Source organism: Chenopodium quinoa, unplaced genomic scaffold, assembly GCF_001683475.1.
Source record: "Chenopodium quinoa cultivar QQ74 unplaced genomic scaffold, ASM168347v1, whole genome shotgun sequence".
NCBI classification, from domain to species: domain Eukaryota; kingdom Viridiplantae; phylum Streptophyta; class Magnoliopsida; order Caryophyllales; family Amaranthaceae; genus Chenopodium; species Chenopodium quinoa.
Genome location: NW_018744793.1, coordinates 18,965 through 41,304, shown reverse-complemented (window position 1 = coordinate 41,304; position 22,340 = coordinate 18,965). Strand labels below are relative to the sequence as shown.

At 39.3% G+C, this 22,340-nt stretch overlaps 1 long non-coding RNA gene across 1 annotated transcript; it reads right to left on the bottom strand.

The window, feature by feature from the left end:
- Positions 1-8,323: 8,323 nt before the first annotated feature.
- LOC110703980 lies at positions 8,324-11,214 on the bottom strand. The gene is made up of 2 exons (XR_002507831.1): positions 10,983-11,214; positions 8,324-8,874 (listed from the first exon to the last, which is right to left on the bottom strand). It is a non-coding gene; the product is annotated as an uncharacterized LOC110703980 (long non-coding RNA).
- Between the last annotated feature and the right edge of the window lie 11,126 nt (positions 11,215-22,340).

Genomic DNA, 22,340 nt, shown 5'->3' with positions numbered 1-22,340 from the left:
TTTATAGTTGTACACCCCGACACTTGTAACGAATGCGTTTTTTCTCTCTCATCGGGGTGCATGAAAATCTGATGGTACCCCAGAAAATGCGTCCATGAAACTGAGCAGAGCATGGCCACTTGTCGAGTCGACCAGCTGATCGATTCTCGCAAGGGAGAGAAGTCCTTTGGACAGGCCCTATTCAGGTCCGTGAAGTCAACGCACATTCTCTAGGTGCCATTAGCTTTCTGAACCATCACCACATTCTCCAGCCACTCTGGATATTGGCAAGGCTCGAAGAACCCTGCATCTAGAAGTTTTTTTACTTCGGCTACGATGTCTTGGTTCTTCTGAGCAGAGTAATTCCGCTTCTTCTGCTTAATTGGCCGACATGTGGGGTCGACATTAAGCTTGTGAGAGATAAGGTTCGGATCAATTCCCGGCATGTCAGCTTCCGAGAATGCGAACACATCTCGGTTGTCCCGAAGGAGTTGGATTAATTCAACCCGGAGGCTCGGATCGAGCCCTTGTCCGATGCTGACACATTTTTCAGTATGTCCTTCGGTCAACGGTATTGACTCAGTTTGTTCATCTGACTCCATTGCTTTGGATCCAGGCTCTTCTGGTTCAGGTCTACTGTCAATATCAGCAGACTTCCCATTCTTGGGCTGATCTTCGTCCGAATCTTTCGGTCCAGCCGAAGAGCTTGCCTTTCCAGTCCCCAAAGATGTTCTCTTTTTTGGGGACCCTGAGCCGAAGCACTTAGGCCTTTCGGCCTTTTGGTACCTCGCTCCTTTTCTTTCTATTTTTCTTCCTCATCATCCTTGTCACTGCGGCGACTCTTGGATGGTTTGAGGAAATTGCATTCTCAGGCCTCTCTTTGGCTGCCCAAAAATTTTTCGGAGCGTCCTTCGTCTGAAACGTAGATCATTGCTTGATGATACATCGAGACAACTCCTTGAACATCATGGATGAGGGGTCTCCCCATAATGACGTTGTAAACTGATGGGGCATCGATGACCAAGAATTCGGCCATGATGCTTCGTCTCGCTCGATCTTGGCCTAGGCTGACGGGAAGAAGAATTTTCCCATCTTGATATGAAGAAGAGCCGTTGAACCCAGTGACCGGGTAGGGAACTGGAGTCAAGTGCTTGCTCTCCAACTTCAGCTGGTCGAATGCCTTTCGGAAAAAGTATATTCGCCCGCTGCCACCGTCTACCAGTGTCCGATAGACGTTGTGGTTTGCGATGTTTGTCATGATAACCAGTGGGTCATCATGGGGATACACCACCCCCTGCAGTCTTCGGATGTGAACATCATGTTCGGCACCGGAGACTGTGGTTTTCGGAACTCAACGTGATGAATCTGATGGGTGAGACCCCTCAGATGGCGCTTCAGTGCATTCCGAGAAATACCTCCGGAAATGGTCAGGATATCATTATTTCCTCCCTCGGGAGGTTTGTCCCTTTTCCGGTGGTAGTCCAGATCCTACGAGAGTCTCTCTTAGCTTTCTTTTCTTCGCGGCGTTCCGCGACATATTTCTTTAAATACCCTTTCTGGATCAGCTCCTCAATCTGGTCCTTCAGCTGAAGGCAATCTTCGGCGCGGTGTCCACGTGATTCGTGGAAATCGCACCAATGATCTTTCCCTTTCTCCTGATGCCAAGAAGGAGGCGGCTTCGGCTTCTTGAATCTTCCCTCCTCCCTCGTCGCACTAAAGATCCTAGTACGTGGTAAGGTGAGAGGGGTGTAAGATTCAAATTTTCCCAGATAGGGAGCCTTATCCTTCTTCGGCTCTGCGGTCGAGGGAGGTTCTGAGGCTTTTACCTTCCCTTTCCTCGACCCTGGAACTTCGGCTGGCTGCCCTTTTGGCTTTGCAAGCCCTGATTGAGATTGCAGCTTGGCCCTATTCCATTCCTCGGCTCGGATGAATTTATCCGAAGCGTCGAGGGCTTCTTCCAAGGTCTACGGGGGATGCATGACCATGAAATCCAGAAATTTACCAGCTTGTAAGTCGTTCCGTAGTGCGAATACGGCTAGGCTCTGATCCAAACTTGTGATTCTGGACGACTCGTTGCTGAAGCGAGTCAAGTAATCTCGGAGACTTTCGTCCTCCGCCTGCTGCAGTCCCATGAGTTCTGCAGTAGTTTTCTCTCGGCGGTTAGCCGTGGAAAATTTGCTCTTGAACTTGTTGGCAAGATCACTCTAACCCGTTATCGAGCCTTCCTTCAACCCTTTGGTGATCCATGATTGGGCAACACCTTTAAGGGTTGTAGGGAAGTATTTGCACCAGGTAGCTTCGGACCTGGGGTTAAGGTACATATGCCCCTCGTAAGAGGCTATGTGGTCCTTCGGATCCGAAGTACCATCGTACGTAATGTGTGCCGGAATTTTAACCGTCGGCACGTGTTCCTCCAGTATCCACCTTTGGAATGGGGAACTGGTCGGAACCATTACGGCCTTTCCTTTCTGCCGCGACGAAGGAACCCTACTTCTCCCTCTCAAAGAGGTGGATGTAGGGGGTATCCCTTCACGTGACATGGCGGGTTGAGACCCTTCTAGATAGGTGAGGCGGCTATGCACGCCTCCCTCCTTGCCACCCAGGCGCTCGTGAACGCTTCGGCGAAAGGCGTTATGGCTGTCATAAAGACCCTCGGAGTTCCGAGCTTTGGAGTTCTCAAAGTGGCTGGAGCCCCTTCTCTGTTCCTGCCCGGACCCACCTGGGTGTCCAGCCTTCGGCTTCCTTCCCCTTTAGAGGACAGGGCCTACCTTTCTCCCTCCGCACCGCTTTTTCTCTTCCGATCATGCGATTTAGGAGGAGGAGAAGGTGATTTCTTCGTGGATGGGAAGCGTCCTCCCAATGCGTTCATGAATTCCATGCACACAACCATAACCCTCATCACCTCTTCAATCGAAGGACCGTTGGTGGGGTTGATTTTGGCTATGAGTGAGAGTGCCTACTCTGCTGAGGACTCTCAGGCCGAGGCTCACTTTCTCTTGGTGAGTCAGCGTTTCGTCGTCTCTGTCGAGGAGGAGATTCCCATACAGTTTCCTCTCTTCTCGGAGAATGTGGAATCCTCAAGACTGAGGCGGATGGCTCAGGTGACGGCGTGGGTGATCGATGGTCCCTCGTCGTAATAAGAGTCATCTTTTTAGCTTTTTTTCAAGTTCTTCCCGTTCTTAGTCATTTTTTGCGTTGGCTAAGATTGGTATGAGATTTTGGCTGAATTTTTGTAAGTATCCCCACAGACGGCGACAAATTGTTTTCGGTCAGGAAACAATGGACCTTCAGCAGGTCCTTCGGATGAGTGGAGATGAAGCCCAATTCGAGTGATGACCGAATTGAGGATTTCCTGCACAGCTGAACAAACGTAAACTGGCCTCAGGGGTTGTGCTGAGGAAGGCCCCTCCGATGCCGAAGTCAGTACGTGTGTAAGGTAATGAGAGAAAAGCTATGCAAGATAATTTGTTGCTTGAGGCAATTTGTGTGAATGAATCTAATTGTACTAAAATATGAGCTTTTATACCTTGCTCCAATTGAGTGGACTGGGTTTGAGGAGTTAAATGGGCTGCCATTTAACTGGGCCTTGCTTTATCTGACTTGGCTTGTTGGATTGAGGGTTGAACCTTGCCTTGTGGGCTTGTACTGATTTTCATATATGGACCGGGCCCAATAAGTTATTTGGACCCCAAACACTCCTTACATTGTAATTTGTATCATAATTAAAAGTACTCCTTACATTGTAATTTGTATGAAAAAACTACCATCATAGAGATGAAACCTAATAGAAAATTTTGGAATAGTAATCCGAAGAATTAAATATTAAAAGAACAAAAAGAATAGAGAGATAATGGAAATGACAGTTGAATAAACTTGTCGTTGATGTGGATGAAAAATAACTTTTGTAGTAGTTACACGAAAATTTTGCTAATCTTTTTCTCAAGTAGTTACATGAAAATTTAAAAGATATTGGAGTAATGTTTCGAAACTAAATATTGGTTAATTTTAAATCAAATTTTGCAAAATAAAAGAAATATTGAAATGAGGGAGAAAATGGAGAAACAAGTTTAAGGATTCAACAATGGCATGTAAAGTGAGATGAGGAAGTTGAAAAGCTAAGGGGGATTGAGGATTGTGGGATTCCAACGACATTACGCTAACGGTAGCAGTCTCCCTTGCCATCAATAAGTTACTAGTTTCTAAGTTAACGGATTAGACAAAAAAAAAAACACTTGTGAGGTTTTGGGGGGATTTGAAGGGAGTTTGGGAGGGGAAAAAACTTTGCTTTAGTGTAGGTAGATAGATTTTTTTCCACGTTTACTTACTAATTTATTGTTCTTTTTTTATGTATTAGGGATTTTATTATGAGTATGTTAGTATGGTTAAAACAATACCGACATGTTCATCGGACAACCCTGACCTATTTGGACAACATATGAATTTTTGGGCTAGGCGCCAAGGCACAGACACTTCTCCAGAGCTCTTTTTTGGCTCGCTAGGTTATGGCATGAGAGGAGTACATGGTTGTAAGCTTGATCCCGATTCTGTTGGTATGTTCAACTATTTATTTTTTCCCTTTGTTTCCATCCTATATTGTATTGTATCCGACAAACATGCTAATTTGTTTTGCTTTTTTCATATGCTTCTTTTGACAGGTGAAAGTCTCGATCATGGAATTGTACATTGTGAGCACGTGAAGTGCTCGGAGTGTTCTTTATGGATTTCGCCAAGGGCTTAAATTGGACATTGAATGTTAAAGGCAACATTAGGATTACTTTATTTTCTTACTACCTTGCTTTTTGTTAGGTATGAAAATAGTTACTTTCCCATCTTTTGTCGTTAGTCGATAATATCGTAATGACATTGAGGCATAAATTTTTTATTTATCTAACACCACCCATACCTAGCGCGAATTTATTCCAGTTGAAAGTGAGGGGTTGATGAGATTCGAACCCGTGACCTCTGTGTCACGTTTGCTCCGATATCATGTTAGAGAATCATCTCAACTAAAAGCTTAAGCTGATGATTGAGGCCTAGGAATATGTTATATACTCTATATGCAAGTAATAGCAGTAAGGCCTATTTCCCAAGTGAACCAAGTTCTAAAATACCCCAAATCGTGCATGTTGTGATTTGCAACAAAATTCCTGAACTCTAGCACCGATCTCCTTTCTCTATTAACACCACCCTCCTTCTCAGCGTACGAAAGAAATTAATTGAAGTCACCCTCGATGAGAACCGGACCCTCATACTCATCACACAAATCTCTAAGCAAAGCCCAAGTTTTGTGTTTATTACTAGCTTCGGGCCAACCATAAACACCAATGAATCTCCATACTGTCTTGTTGAGCCACTTCTCTACACATATGATTTTTGAGACATTGACAAGAGAGTAAAAGTGATGTTGTCACAATTTCAGTAAATACATAAGCCTCCAGCAAGGCCAACACGACTAACTCCTAGGGAGTTAGAAAAGCCAAGTCTGCTCTTTAAGTTTTCAGCTATAGATTTTTTAACCTTCGTTTCTGCTAGAAAAACAGAGTCCGGGCTAAGTAAAGCACACTAAACAGCGGAGTGCTCTAACTGCCTGAGGATTGCCAATTCCCCGGCAGTTCTAACATAAGGAACTCATTGGGATTGGTTGGACACCTCCAACCTCCGCTGGACTCGAACTGGTGTATAAAGCCAAGGTAGCAATTTTCGTGCGTTTTCCTAGATCTACATCCACAACATCACTGTCATAACTTCCTCAATATTCCTCTTAGTCATCTGATCAGCCTGTATCTCCATGATTTGAGGACCTTCACTCAATCCCCTTTGCAATCTCTTCCACTTTTTGCCTTGGGCAACCTGTTGGGGGGCTGTTATAGCAGGGTCTACTGTATCAGAAGGAGTTGTGATAATAGAATGGGTCTGGCTGTTCACGATTAATGGCTTAGGAGTTGTGGTCAGATTTTGAGCAGGGGAGGGAAACAACAGCTTTCTAGCCACTGCGGGGGGTAAGGGGGAAGCCGTATAGCATCCGGGTCCTTGTACTCTGATCTTCTCAAAGAACATTTAGAATTCGCCACATTCGCCAGTAACTTCTTCTCTCGCTCTCTAGCAGCCAGGGTGATGCGAGTTTTACTGTGAGGGGAGGCCATCAACCAAGGTCCATACTGGTAGATCGTGCTTCCGCTGTCTCTATCTTCTTCTCCTTGAATGTGGCAATCTCTGTCAGTGTGTCCCAAACGTCCGCAATAGTAACAGAAATCCCTGAGACGCTCATATTTAGATCCTATCCATTTCTCTGATGAATTTCCAGCATCAATCTTGATTCCTCTTCGCAAAGGCTTATTAATGTCATGGAGAATTTTGACTCTCATAAATTCACCCCACCCTAAGGGGTCATCATCATCATCATGTTCAAGGAAGCCCCCTAAACTTTCTCCCGGATCATAAGCAAAGGATGAATTCCGAAGGCCGAACGGGACATCCAACGTTCTGATCTACATCGGGGTATGTTTAAAGGCAACCTCATAGGGTTGTTCACCCTTCAATATTTCTTTCAGTAACGGAATGTGATTGCCAAAAGACCAGGGCCAGCCTTCAAGCACACGATCTTTATCTAATTCTTAACAATCTAGACAAACTACTAAAACGGAGACTCGAACTGCGAAACTCACTCGCCCTAGAGAGGGACTATCGTACTGGAACCCTAGGCGAACTTTTTGCCCAATTGATTCATTTAAAACATAAGCATAACCCCGATATTATTTTTTGTATAGGAAACTATGGCTAATACTATCAATAGCAAAGGACATACATTTTGAGAATAAATTTATAATATCATTCAGTCGTGCTAAAAAAATAAATAAATAAATAAATAAAAGCTATGAAAAAGAGAAATAGTGTAAAACTTAATACTTCATCCATTTTAGTAAAATTGCAACACTTCTCCTTTCACACTTGCCAATGCATTATTTCACTCACTAATATCATTAATTATCAATAAGAAAAAAACAAAATTTAAAAATTTGGTATTATGAAAATATAAATTGAGGCGAATCTAATAAGATCTCACATGACTACGAGTAAATCATAAAAATTAGTCAAAGTAGGACATGTAAATAGTGCGTAAGATAAAGTATTGCAATTTTAGTGAAATGGAGGAAGTATTAGAACAAAATATGACATATGGGTCAAATTGTAATAAATTCGAGTTCACTTCAGGTCCCGTTCGAGTTTCTCTTAGTAAACTTTAGGTTGGGTTTGGGTATTGGAATTGCCAACTCTAGCTATGGGTTAGTTTGTTTGCCACCCCTCCTTAATGTGTGTACCAAGATAAAGTGTGTCATTTAATATAAAATGGAAGAAGTATTTACTTATTTTATCACATGAAGATCACATAAATATCCAATAAACTTAGGAAGAAAAGTTCCAAACAGACACATCCAAAGAACATATTTAATAAGAAGAAAGAACAAATGGGTGAGATCAAGTACCCTTACAATGATCGACGTTAATCATTTATCTTCTCTAATTATTGCGGTAAAAGATATTTCAATAGAGAAGTTTGTTAAGAACTTATGCTTGTTTCACTATTAAGAAAACCAAATACCTGCTTTAAATTTCCTCTGGATGGCCGGGCATTTGTAGAAAACTTACATATACATACGAGTCGTCTCCTCATTTCCAATTTAGTAATCTCTGTCTCTTTAAAAGACCTGCCATCATCAAAGGATCCTATGCATCAAAAGTACCGAGCAAAAAGATTTTACTAGTATATCGTATTGTAAACATAATAACTCAAAACTATTGAATTCGGAGACATGAGTGGAACAATTGATAATTACTCCCTCCGTCCCATAATATAATTTTTGTTTGTGTTTTTTTACGGTATTTAAGAAATAGGAGGAAGAAGTAGATGAAATACATTAATAAAAGTAAAAAGTACAATTATAAATAAAAGTTAGAGAGAGAAAGTGGAAAAAGGTACAAGACATGTGCAAAATTCAAGGGTAATTTAGGAAGTACAATAAATAAAGTTAAAAAAGTGAGGGTATAATAGTCTTTATATACTATCCAAAAATGGAAACATGAACATCATTTTGGATCTCCAAAATAGAAAAACAAGAACTATATTATGGGACGGAGGGAATACGAGTACTTAATTTTTTTTATACCTTGTATTAGAAATTGTTGTATTTCACAGAGAAACAAGAGAACTTACCATCTTCACTAAACAATAAGATTAAGATTGCTAGGCAGATACATACGCTGATGTCTTCTCTTGGAAAAAATACTGACAATACTTAGGGGGTGTTTGGTATGGAGTTAGTATAGAAAACGGAATGGAAACAAATTAGGAGGGGAAAGGGTAACAATTAGTGTTACCATTACTAGTTGTTTGGTACATCAAAGGAAACGGAAACAATTATCACCATTCCGTTTCCTCTTGTTTGGTATAACAAACGGAAACGAAAAATAAGAATGAATAATACAATATTGTCTATGCTCATATTTTACGGGTAAAAAAAAATAAAAAAAATAACCTAGATAAAAAATATTGTCTATGCTACATATTTTACGGTTAAAAAAAACAATATATATATAAAGCAAAATTGGCACTCATTAATTATCCAAACATTGACTAATAATATGTCCATCATCATATGAATAATCCCAACACATAACTTGTATTGCTCAAGTGTCCGAATTAGTAGAATTCACATCATCTTCTTCATCACTCTCGACAATCAATGGTTGCTTATCAATCTCTTGATCAATACCTTCTATGGCATCAACGAATGACTCACTTACATCTCCGGTAGCTTTGTCTTTTGTGTATATCTCCGCAAGAGTTTCATAGTGAATGAATGGGACTCCAAACAACCCTTTAGCTTTCTTATGAGTCTTCCATATAAGAGAATGCAACAAGTCAAAACATGAAAAGTCATATAAACAATGAGCATGTTAAATTCCTGAAGTATAGGCAAGTCAAATACTGCAGATTGCTTAATTTTACATGTCCCTATATTATCATCACCTCTGAGAAATCAATAGACAAGGAAACAGAAGACAATAATGCAACAAACAATTCAACAATATCATTTTCTCAGGACCAAGCCTCAGGATTGAACAAAGATATAAAGCTTACTGGAATAAATATTTATTTAAATAAAATAAAATTCCTTTGACTGAGAGCTACTTAACATAGCAAAAAGATATTTTTTGAGCTCCTGCTTTTAAGGTTAACTTCTTGTGCACTTGGATAATAGTTGTAACAGAGAATTGCATATTTAGGAATTAGCTAATTTGTTACCATAAAAGATAAAGAGTAGGAAGTGAAAAAAAAAAAAAAAAAAAGAAAGATGTCTGCTAACTCTAAGCTACTGTTCTGTTACTACCAACTGATTGCCATCTTCAGTCATTTTTTATGCTAGCTGTAGCCTGTAAGCATATAAGGATTAGCTCTTCAATCAGTGTCAAAAATAGGAAATGATGCTAAAGTATCACAATAAGGTTTTAATGAAGTTAAAAAAGGATGTGAACAACTTTACAATATGATAAAATATTGTATCAGGCATATAAATTTCTAGAGTTCTGTTCACGCCCAAACACTCCAGGTTATAGCAAAGAAAGCACATGCTCAAGGATTTTATCCTGCTTTCCTATATTAGAGCCTATAAATGATCAAGCCAATAAAGCCTCTAAACTCATGTGACATAGACGTGTATTTAACAAAGAACTCAAAAGGACAATTCCAATCAAGTCACTGAGTCAATATCTGAACAAAGGGTGGTAATGGAGGGTAAGAACAAGATACCAGCCACTGTATGACAACTTGCAAACAACTAGGTGATTCATAGAGTTCCGATGATAACAACAGATACAGCTGCAGACTCGCAGTCTCAATAGATACAAGTCATCTCTACAATAGTCTAAGTTGCAACGATAGACATATTAACAGGTTTGATATCAGCTGAAAAAGCTTCTTAATTAAGTATTAGAGGGACAACTAGATAAGCTAAGGAATTAAGCTGGACAAGGTTTCTACTCATTAGTGGAATGGAAGCAGCCTACTATAGAGGGTGCAGACTACATATGAACTCAGGTCATATGAACAGCAGCAGTTCTAAAGAAGAAAAAAATGAACAAAGAGGAATGAAATAATAACCATTGAAATAACTAGTTGTATTTGTTTAAGCTTTTTCTTCCTTATGGAACGCATAAGTCGAGGCATTGTAGAAACCTTGAAAAATCAGTCCAAAAAATGTACAATAGTATCAATATATTACCCATCAAAAACCATTAAAATACAAGAAACAGAGAAAATAAATCGCAATTGAACCCGTTAAACAGCAAAACAATAGCAATCAACAAAGAATGCTCCACATGTGGATAAATTTAAAATATTTCAATACATAGCAGGATTTTTTTATGCCATAGTTCATGCTTTCGATTTCCATCAATAGTACATCATTTGACAAGTTGACAGGGAATAACATAAACCCTCACAATCCTAATCGTATGAGCGAAATTAGTAGTCAATAATTCATAAGCTAAAGCTAACTGGTTAAATAATCTGGGTAAGTAATCAGGCAGTAGCAGAGTATTTCGATTCAAAATATGGGTAAGTAATCTAGTCATGTTGCTCTTATAAGCAAATAAACCAAAATCATGGGAAAAAATTTGGGGGAAAACACATTATAACCAGCAATTATAGGCAAAAATAGCAATATAAACCATCAAATTCAGCAGAAAATTAACAAACAAGAAAAGAAAATGTTAACAAACAAGCAAGTCACTGATGTTATGAAATCGAACTGATGTTGTGAAATCGAAATTGATATCAACGAACAACCCTAGAAATTGATATCATATTAACAATCTATGTACTACAAACAATCTGAGATAAAAAAAATAATCAAAATACAAACAATCAAACTGAAAATTATACAAATTTCAACACAAATTCAAAATCAAGGGTTTATCTAATAAAAAATTGATAAAAAACAAACCTGTGATGATTAAGATTATTGATTTCTGGAGATTTGAGCTAGGAAATTGATCAAATTGAGCAAAATCTAGAGATTCGATCGATCAAACTTGGGAATTTTTCGGAAAATTATGGAATGAGAGGAGAGAGAAAGAGTAAAAGTTGTGTTTTTTTGGGTTCGAGGAAAGAAACGTGAATTGTTTCCGCAGTTTTTGCAACGGAAACAAATGGGTGGAATGGGTTACCACCAAGTAACGGAATTTGTTACTTTACTCATTAACCAAACATATTCTAACGAAAACGGTAATCTGATTCCGTTTCCACCCCTATAAAAAAACCCATACCAAACACCCCCTTAGCGTGCATAATATGTTTGACGAAAAACTCAAGCTTACATGAGGATTAGAAATCAATGTCAATTAGAAGGTAGAAACACTTGTTTCCGAGGAGCTAACCAATGTTTTAGGCTGACATGCCTAGGTGTCGCAACTCACTTCATATCAAAGGGTTGGACACGGAGAGGTATTTTTGAATTCAAATGAAGAGCTCAAGAAGCATAAGCTATGAACAGCTATATATGCATTGTTGAACAATACACGAGTTTTACTGATACGGAGAATGATCATTCATTCCTGGCCTGAACATGTCAAATCCCATAAAGAACCTACCACAGGCTTTGACTAACCCGATATATTGTGCAACAGTGCAAGCAAGAGTGGTTTGAGACTTTGAGGTAGGATAAAGAAACATGAAAATTCCTTGAGTTATGCATTTTTGAAGACAATAAACAAAACAAAGTGCTAAAACAAAAAACTCCTTGGTTATCATGTTTAGTTGCGCTTAAATTAATTTCACAACCAAAGGAAATCACTTACCATCATGGCAACAAACTAAAAGGGATTTTCCTTTAATTAAATTTGACCTAGCAAACTTCAATCCTGAAGGAAGGTTATTTAACAAAGAAAATTGGTCCAACTTTGGGCTCTGGATAAAGAGATAAAAAGAAAGGAAAAAGAACTAAAAGAAAGCTATTAGATTTTAATCTGAATTCTAGAATAAAAACAACCAATTAACATTGTCATCCAGTTTCCTAGATTTTCCTTAGATCTTGTCCTACACAAGCTCGGCAAGTGAAATTAACGTAGATACTTTTATATCATTTAAGTCTCAATGGAAAGAGTGAGGCAGAACAGCTATTGTTAGCTACCTAACACTCAATAAAATAATTAAAAAGTCTGTAAACACTCCTTTTAGAGATTTAGACTAGTCAAGCTTCTTTTTGCCCTAAACCTTTCTCAACCATACTCCCTCCATTACTTTTATTAACTTATTATAAGATGGGTTAAAGACTTTAAGTTTATCCTAGTATTTAAAGTTACCCCTTATATACTGCTTGGTAATAAAGGTTACCAATTTCTAACATAAATTTTATTCTTGAAAAATTCTGTTTATATAATAGATTAATTAATTTAGCTTTTACAACATGTATTCATTAAAAAACTACACATTAAGGTACAATCAAACTCTCTATAATTTAATTAAAATTGTTGAAGTTTGTTGGGATTTGTTAAGATATTATTTGCTATGCTTATCTTATATTTTAGGTAGTTACCTTGATTATAGGATATGATTGATATTGCTTATATTTGTGTAAATATTCTAGAGATCTCATATTCTAGGAAAGAGGATTGTACGCTATGCTATTTATATGCTCAATGAATGAATTGGTGGGCAAGCTTTAAGCCCTTATCGAAACTTTACATGGTATCAGTCGCTTAGGGAGATTCATACACAAGACAATGGCAGGCGATCAAGAGCCGCTATCACATACAACTAAACAATATATTTCACAGCAAATTGAACCAGATTTTTTTAAATTTTCTTGATCTCAAAAATCAAACAGACATCTCTATTGTACCAGGTCGGATCAATGTCATTATGGCTTCCGCCGATGGTGCTCAGGTCGGCACGGCTGCCGGGTGTGGGTCTACTACTGCCTGCTTAATTAATGGATTTACTTCTGAAAAATGGATGGCTATCAAGAGTCTTATTGGTAATGCTAAAACTCCACCCAATCAAGGTCAATTTGATGATCACTTGTGGATCGTGGATACGGATGCATCAGGACATGTTACTTGTTCCTCTGCTTGGTTATATGACATTCAAGACATATTTGACTGCCCAGTTGGACTTCCAAATGGCAAGACCGTAATGGCTACTAAGGAGGGTTCAATTCGTTTGTCGGAGAAAATTGTTCTCACTCATGTGCTTTTTGTCCCGGAATTAAGTTGTAACTTGATTTTGGTTTCTCAATTAAATGATGATATATGTTGTACTGTCCAATTTAACTCTTCTATGTGTGCTATACGACACCGATCGAGGAAGCTGATTGGAACGGGTGTTAGACGGAATGTACTGTACTATTTCGAAGGTGTGGAATCAGTGCAACATGTGTCGGTGAATGGGGTATCTTCTACTATGGAACTTTGGCACAAAAGAATAGGTCATCCATCTGAAAAAGTAGTAAAGTTGCTTCCTCCTATTATTGATTGCAAGGGTAGTTTAAATAAAGCTTGTGAAATTTGCTTTCGTGCTAAACACCTTAGAGACAAATTTCCTTTAAGTGAGAATAGAGCATCACGTATTTTGGAAAAAATACATTGTGATTTGTGGGGGTCATATAGGCATCCTTCTTCATGTGGTGCTCGATATTTTTTGACCATTGTAGACGACTTTTCTCGTGTAGTTTGGGTCTATTTGCTTGTGGATAAAACTAAGGTGTTTCGTATGTTCATGTCTTTTGTTGCTATGGTTGACAGACAATTTTATCAAACAATTAAAGTAGTTCAAAGTGATAATGGAACTGAGTTTAATTGTTTACATGATTTTTTCTCTGCTACGGGCATATTGTTTCAAACCTCATGTGTAGGTACTCCACAACAAAATGGACGGTTGAGAGAAAACACAAACACATTCTAAACATGGAGAGAGCATTAAGGTTTCAAGCCAATTTACCAATTAATTTTTGGGGGGAGAGTGTTCTTGCCGCTGTACATTTAATTAATCATACTCCTTCTCCTTTGTTGCAAAATAAAACTCCGTATGAAATTCTATTTGCCGTGTCTCCTTCATATAATGCTATTCGCACATTCGGTTGTTTGTGTTTTGCCCATTACCAAAAAGCAAAAGGAGATAAATTTGCCAGTAGAAGCAAAAAAAAGCATTTTTTTTGGGGTATCCTTTTGGAAAGAAAGGGTGGAATTTATTTGATCTTAATACAAAGGAAATTTTTATCCCTCGTGATGTTAAGTTCTTTGAGGACGTGTTTCCTTTTCTAGATCCGGACTCTTCTAATATTACTCTGGAAAATATTGTGCCAATTAATGTGGAGGTGGATTATGACAATGTTGAGCAACATCAAGAGGAAGTGGTAATAAACAACGCAGAAATTGCGAATGATAGCATGGGTGATATTGCCCAGCCAAATGAGAATGATGAGCAGTGGCGGACCCAGGATTTTCCGACTGGTGAGTCACAATCGATAATCAAATATGTTAAAATCTTACATGAAAACAGTGAACATAGGAAAGAGAGGTGGAAGGAAATACCAAAGTAAGGCACCAAATGTATATATAGAATCTATGTTATTAAGTTGAGAATATAAAAACTTGTTGAGTAATTTGTATACATTCTCTAACCGTAAACAATCAAGCATTAGACATGAAGAGCAAATCAATCCATAGAGTAGCATAGGCCAAGAATAACACCACTTAAGCAATGGTAAAAAGAAAACTTACCAACTTTCTTCTGCGTTTCTTCATTGATTGAATCTAGATGAGCCTGCAAAGACATAATGGTAGAACCGTAAAAACCAATTTGTGACTTGGCCACAAAACATAAAAAAAAAAATTAAAAAAATAAAAAGTCAAATCTTATTTATATAGGTTTCTCAAAACAAGCATATTGGATGTGCAAAATGAAAGAAGTAACATATTCGATCATACACATCATAGAATTTGACATAATTAACAAAAAGCTTCACATCAAAAGCCCCAAATATAACCAAAGAAATGAAAGCCTAGCAAAATTGGTCGTGAAGATCATCCAATTACAGTCCCAACCAAAGGGGTTAGACGAAAACATAAGCATTGATACTCGATATTCAGTATCTGACAATATACTACTCATAAGATTCTCTCCTCAAATTAATCCAAAATTATCGAGCCACAACCATTTCGACATCCATCAACAAAATACACCCAGATGCTCCCCACTAATCATCCAAAATCCAAACTGGAACCTAACACACCATAGATAACAGTTCCATCATCACTAATCAATTAAGTATCAATGAATACTAATCTATAAAACCATATCAACATATCATACATTCATACCATTATTTAAAAATCCTGTTAATCGACAATATCACATTCAAAGAAGCTGCAATTGCAAACAACAATGATACCAATAACCAATTTACTGAGCTGCATACATACCAAAAATATATATTGACCCATTAATCCATTTCGACAGTCAAAACCAAATAACAGGGATTAATAACCCCCCTCAGTCAATAAACAAAAACACAATAAATTACCAAACAATCAACAAAATTAAAGGGCATTGTATTATAAAATGAGCCAATCGACCAAATAAAGTCAAAAAATCGAAAACAAATCGATCAAATAAACACCAAAATAATCGAAAACCAATCGACCAAATAAAGCCAAAAAATCGAAAACAAATAATGATCAAATAAACCCCAATAAAAACGAAGCGATTTTGCTGAAATACACCCACAAAGATTGAACCAAAAAAAATTCGAATACACATTGAACATGTCGAAAACAACAGGAACATATTACATATATGCAAAAATCCACGACAATCAAACCCAAAAATTTGAAACTAAATCAAGACAGAGAAACAAGATCGAACCTGATAAATGTGACGATGGGAAAGTCAATTAGTCATCTTCCACAACCTCGGACGCGAAGTCACGAACAGAAGAATGGAGATGAGGCGATTAACAATGGAGGCGATTAGGCGAAGTCACGACTCACCACTCACGAATCACGATTCACGAAGAGAAGAATGGAGGAGATTAGGCGGAGAAGGACTGAAGGAGAAGTCACGATTCACGAAGAGAAGAATCAAGAATGGAGGCGAATCAGGCGATTAAGCGGAATAAGCGGAGAAGGAGAAGCCAGAGCACGAAGAGGCTAGGGTTGAAAGCCTTGAACTCTCCGTCTCTCCTTAACTGATTTTAATTTTTTTTTTTTTTTTTTTTTTTTTTTTTTTTTTTTAAATAACTTAAAATTTTTTTTTGGGCCTGGTGAGTCACTTGACCCACCAGGTCTAAGCCCAAGTCCGCCACTGATGATGAGCAGCAGCCCCTATACACTCACAGCCAGGCAGTGCAGTCCGCAGGTAGCCCGCGGCAAGTACCTGCTGACCGCGGGGGGGGGGGGGGGGGTGGCGGGGTGTGGAGTCTACTGCCAGGAGGACTATCTAGCAGCCACAGCAATAGCTCCTAGCCGACAACAATGAAGAACAGCTCACAGAAGCTACTGCCACAAAACAGCCTAGCGTCGAAACAATTGACGAGCAGCCCACATATCAAGTATTAGGGCGTGGTATGAGGGAGAAAACTCCATCAGTGTTGTTACGTGATTATGTGACTCATACTATTCTTACAAACACTACTAGAAAACAGTCAATCAACGACGGAAAAAATCCGTCAGCAAACCTTGAAATTCCGCCGGAAATGCCCGACGAAATTCCGTCGGAAAGCATCGTCGGAACACACTTTGTAGGAATTTCGCGATATTTCGTCGGAAAGGTCTATTCCGACGGAATTTCCGACGGATTATGTTCTGTCGGCGCTTTTGTTGACTTTAGGTGAAAATCCGTCGCAAGGTTCCGACGGAAATTTCCGTCGGAGTAGGATATGTTCCGACGGAAAATTCCGTCGGTGGGGGAGATATTCCGACGAAAAATTCCGTCGGTGGGGGAGATATTCCGACGGAATTTTCCGTCGGAAAAGGTATATTCCGTCGGAAGAGTAAATAAAAAAAATTCACCACATTCCCCACCCAGATCCACCCCCGCCACCAGCCCACACCACCCACCACGTCCCCAACTCTTTTTCCCACACCCTGACACCCCACCCCACCCCACCCAACCCAGACACCCTACCCCACCCCACCCCACCCCGACGCAGACACCCCACCCCACCCAGACCCATCTCCCCACCCAAACACCCTACCCAGACCCACCAAACCCAACCCAGAACCACCAAATAACCCACTAAACCTCCCCACGCCACCCACATCACCACAACCCCACCCCATAACCACCGACACTACCAGAACGCCCACCCACCACCACCGACACCACCACACCACCACCATTAACCCTTAAAGCCGGAAAAACCCGAAAAAAACCCCAAAAACTTCAAAAAACCAAAATTAAACAAGGAAAATTAATAGAAATGTACGAATATATAATTATCTAATAAATTTTATAAATTAACATTACAATTACATATACAATTAACTAGATCTAAATATTTATTCAAAAAAAAAAAAAAAAACTAGATCAAAACACAAACCTAAATTACAAGATCTACAATTGATGTTTAGGTTGTTGTTGATGAAACCAAGTCAAGCCTCATTTCGACGCCGAACCTCAGTCGTTCCCGGAAAATTCGTCGGAAAACTGGAGCCGTTTATGGGTTGCGGTGAAAGCTTCAGTGAGTGAGTGAGGGAAGCCGTTTATGCGTTGCTGTGAAAGAGGAGGTGAGGAGAGAGAAAGAGAGGAGGAGAGGAGAGAGAAAGAGGAGGAGGAGAGGAAGAGAGGAGAGAGAAAGAGGAGAAGGAGAGGAAGAGATGCAAAAGGGCGGGGAGAGAGAAAGAGAAATGAAAAGGGAAGGGGGTAGGGGTCCGGTTTTAGTGTAAGGGTTTGTTTTTGGTTTTTTTTTTTTTTTTTTTTTAAAAAAAAAAACTTTCCGTCGGAAATTTTCCTACGGATTTAAAACCGTAGGAAATTAATAGGTTCCAACGGATAATATTCCCTCGGAATTGAAATCTTCTGACGGAAAATTCCGTCGGAAGAAGTTTTCTAAGGGAATATTCCGTCGGAAGCAGTAAATTCCGAGGGATAAAAAATCCGTCGGAATACTTCCGAGGGATTATCCGTCGCAACTAACATTTTTCGACGGATTTTTTTGACAGACCAAAATTCCGTCGGAATATTCAAATTTTACAACGGAATTTACGTCCGTCGGAACAAATCCGTCAGAAAACGACCTATTTCTAGTAGTGAAACAATCCATCCACTCCATCTTTTAACACATCTTCTCCTCAGCGTTCCTCAGGTACTCCTTACCCTATATAAATTGTGACAATTTTTCTGCTAATTATCGAAATTTTCTTGCAATAATTACTTCAGGTTAAGAACCTCGGTCTTTCAAGGAGAGCATGAAAAGTGCAGGTTGAAGGGAGTCAATGAAAAAGGAAATAGAAGCTCTTGAAAATAATGGAACTTGGACCATGGAAACTCTTCCTCCCGGGAAACGAGCTCAAGTACAACTCCGATGGGACAGTGGAGAGATTGAAGTGCAGATTAGTTGTCTTTGGTAATCATCAAAAAGAAGGCATTGATTATACAGAAACTTTTGCTCCAGTTGCCAAGATGGTCACCGTTCGAGCTTTTCTTGCTATATTGGCCGCTAATAATTGGGAACTCCATCAAATGGACGTTCACAATGCATTCTTACACGGTGATCTTGATGAAGAGGTGTATATGAAGCTTCCCCCCAGTTTTAGGTCTTTCGAACCCAACAAGGTGTGCCGTCTTCGAAATTCTCTTTATGGCCTAAAGCAAGCACCCCGATATTGGTTTGCTAAACTAGTTTATGCTTTAAAAGGGTATGGTTTCTTATAGCCCTACTCTGATTACTCATTATTTACCTATACTAAAGGCAAAATTCAAATAAATGTTCTTGTGTATGTTGACGATCTCATCATTCTTAGTAATTGTTTTCACATGAAGGATCTTGGCTCTCTGGAATATTTTTTGGGCATTGAAGTGGCATGTAGTTCCTCTAGTTTATTTCTTTGTCAAAGGAAATACACACTTGATATAATTTATGAAGCAGGAATGTTGGGAGCCAAACCAGTTGATGACTTCCCAATTGAACAAAATCATAAACTTAGTTTGGCTAGTGGCGAGTTTCTTTCTGATCCGGAAGTTTACAGAAGACTTGTGGGAAGACTTATCAATCTAGCAGTCACAAGACCCGATCTTGCTTATTCAGTTCATATTCTATCACAGTTTATGCAGGAGCCGAGAATTGAATATTAGGAAGCGGCCTTGCGGGTGGTGCGTTATTTGAAAGGCACCCCCGGGCAAGGCATATTGCTTCGTGCAGATAGTGAATTATTTGCAGGGTTGGTGTGATTCTGATTTGGTTGCATGTCCCATAACTCAAAGATCATTGACAGGATGGCTCGTGTTTCTAGGTCACTCTCCTATATAATGGAAAACTAAGAAGCAAAACATGGTTTCTAAATCATCCTTAGAGGCGGAATATCGCTCTATGGCTGCTATCACATGTGAATTAACGTGGCTGAAAGGTATTCTATTGAGCTTAGGAGTGCATCATCGTAAGGCTATTAAGTTGTTTTGTGATAGTCAATCGGCTCTTCATATTGCTAAAAATCTAGTTTTTCATGAGCGAACAAAGCATATCGAAGTTGACTGTCACTTTGTCCGCGATGCGATCACTGACAATACTAGAAAACAGGCAAATTCCAATGGACTTGTTCTGACGGACACAAAATTCCGTCGGAAAAAGCATAATTTCCGACGGATTTATGTTCCGTCGGATATTTCCGACGAATTCAAAAAATACGTCGAAACTCTGTCGGAAATTTCCGTCGGAATTTACAATTTCCGACGGATTTTTAGTCCGTCGAAAATTTCCGACAAAATTTTCGTCGGAATATAATTAAAAAAAATTAAAAGCTTTTTACCAAACCCTACCCAATAAAAAAGCCGGTTCCCTTTCTTCCCATACCCAAGGCGCCCCTCTTTCTTCTCCTTCTCTTTCTCTCTCCTCTTCTCCTCTTTCTCCTTCCTCTCCTTCTGCTTTTCTCTTCTCCTTCTCTTTCTCTCTCCTCTTCTCCTTTGTTGCTCTTCTCCTCCTTCTTATTCTCTCTTCTCTTTCCTCTTTTCCTCCTTCATTGCTCTTCTCCTCCTGCTTTCCTCTTCTTCGTTGTCGTGCTTCTCCAGAGATCGAATAATGGTTATTCTGGTCAAATTCGACCATGAAACCTCTTGATCTAGAGGTTTTATGGTCGAATTTGGCCATATTAAACCAAATTCAAGGTGACATTCAAAGCATTGTAAAGGTATGTTTTCTTTTTTTTTTTTTAATTTTTTTTACACATTCTTCGTTGGTCGGTTGTGGTTGTGGTTTTGGGCGGTTGTGGGTGGTTTTTGGTGGGTAGTTGGTTGGAATAGGTAAGGTTAGGGTGGTAATTCTGGGTTTTGTTTGGGTGGGTTTAGGTGATAGATGGTGGGTCGTGGGTGGTTTAAGGTGGGTGGGTTCGAATTTTAAAGGTATGTTGGTTAAGGTGGTGGGTCATGCGTGGGTTCGGGTTAGGGTTAGGTGGGTTAAGGTGGTGGGTGGATTCAAGTTAGGTGGATTAAGGTGGTGGGTTAAGGTTAGGTGGGTTTGGTGTGTGGGTTCAGGTTAAGGTGGTGCGACTGGTGGGTTAAGGTGGTGCTGGTGGGTGGTGTGGGCTGGTTAAGGTGGTGTGGGCTGGTCAGGGGGACTGGCAAGTTAAGGTGGTGCTGGTGGGTGGTGCGGGGTGGTGGTGGGGGGCTTTTTTTTGTTATTTTTAAAGCATTTTCCGACGGACTTTTTCGGTGCCGGAAATCCTCTTCCGATGAACTAATTCCGACGGAAATTACGTCGGAAAAGTGTTTCCGACGGAATTTCCGTCGGAAAAGGTCATTTTTCCTACAAAACCTTTTCCGACAACCAATTCCGATGGAATTCAGGGTGTTTCCGACGGAATTAATCTGTCGGAAATGGCCTGTTTTCTAGTAGTGTGATGGCTTAATCGATCCTTCATATGTTCATACAACCTCACAGTTGGCTGATGTTTTCACCAAAGCTCTTGGAAAGTCTCAATTCGATACTTGATCCGCAAGTTGGGCGTCTTTACTCCAACCGCTCCAACTTGAGGGGGGGGGGGGTGTTGGGATTTGTTAAGATATATTATTTGCTATGCTTATCTGATATTTTAGGTAGTTACCTTGATTATAGGATATGATTGATGTTGCTTATATTTGTGTAAATATTCTAGAAATCTCATATTCTAGGAAAGAGGATTGTACGCTATTTATATGCTCAATGAATGAATTGGTGGGCAAGCTTTAAGCCCTTATCAAAACTTTACAAAGTTACCCTCAAAATGATCGTTTTTTAATAAAATTAACGAAAAATCGCCTTATACCAGACTGGTTGAACTTCTTATATAGATTTGATCTTATAAGAAATTAGTTTCAATTTATTTATATGGCTTAATTTATAGGAAATTGGTGTTATTCGTTTGTCTTGTCGCCTTTGTTCTCGTACTACCCATAAGCTTTTGTCGTTACATAACATACAATATGAAATACCATGGAATCCTACAATATCTAAAAGCATACCAACAAGTGTGCTCTTCATTTGGACGTTAATGGCCTGATTTTATCTTCTGCTCTTCCTTGCTTCTAAAAACTAAACATGTTTAAAGTTCTTTGTCACTTGTGAATAGAATAATGAGAATTTTTTTGTAATTAAAGTGTTATTGATTCCCAATGTATTGGTGATTAAAATAAATCTAAAGTTTCCAATCACATAGTCTACGATTACTCAAAATTTAAAGAGAGATTGATCATATGTTGCCTTGTGCAAGGGGATCATTGCCAAGGGAAGCCAATTGGCAAGATAATTTATAATGACAAGACAACATATAAATTATGGCTAAATAGATACTAATATAACTATATAAGTATGACTAATTCTAGGGTTGATGCATACATCAATCAAGGCTTGGGTCACTTGGTAAAATTTTTACAGTACCTTGAATCCGTTGAGCTTTGATTTAGGCTGGCTATAAGGCGGTCCAAACAAAGCCGCAGACCAGGGCCTTCTAAGCTCTTTCTCTTTCTTCCCTGTGCGGGTCGAGCCAATGCGGTTCATTGGTCAATAGGGGGTCTATAATGGACAGACAAATAAAGTATCAATTGAGAAGAATATAGGACAAAGCCATAATTATTAAGTATATATATGAAAGACCAATCTTCCGTACCGCCTACG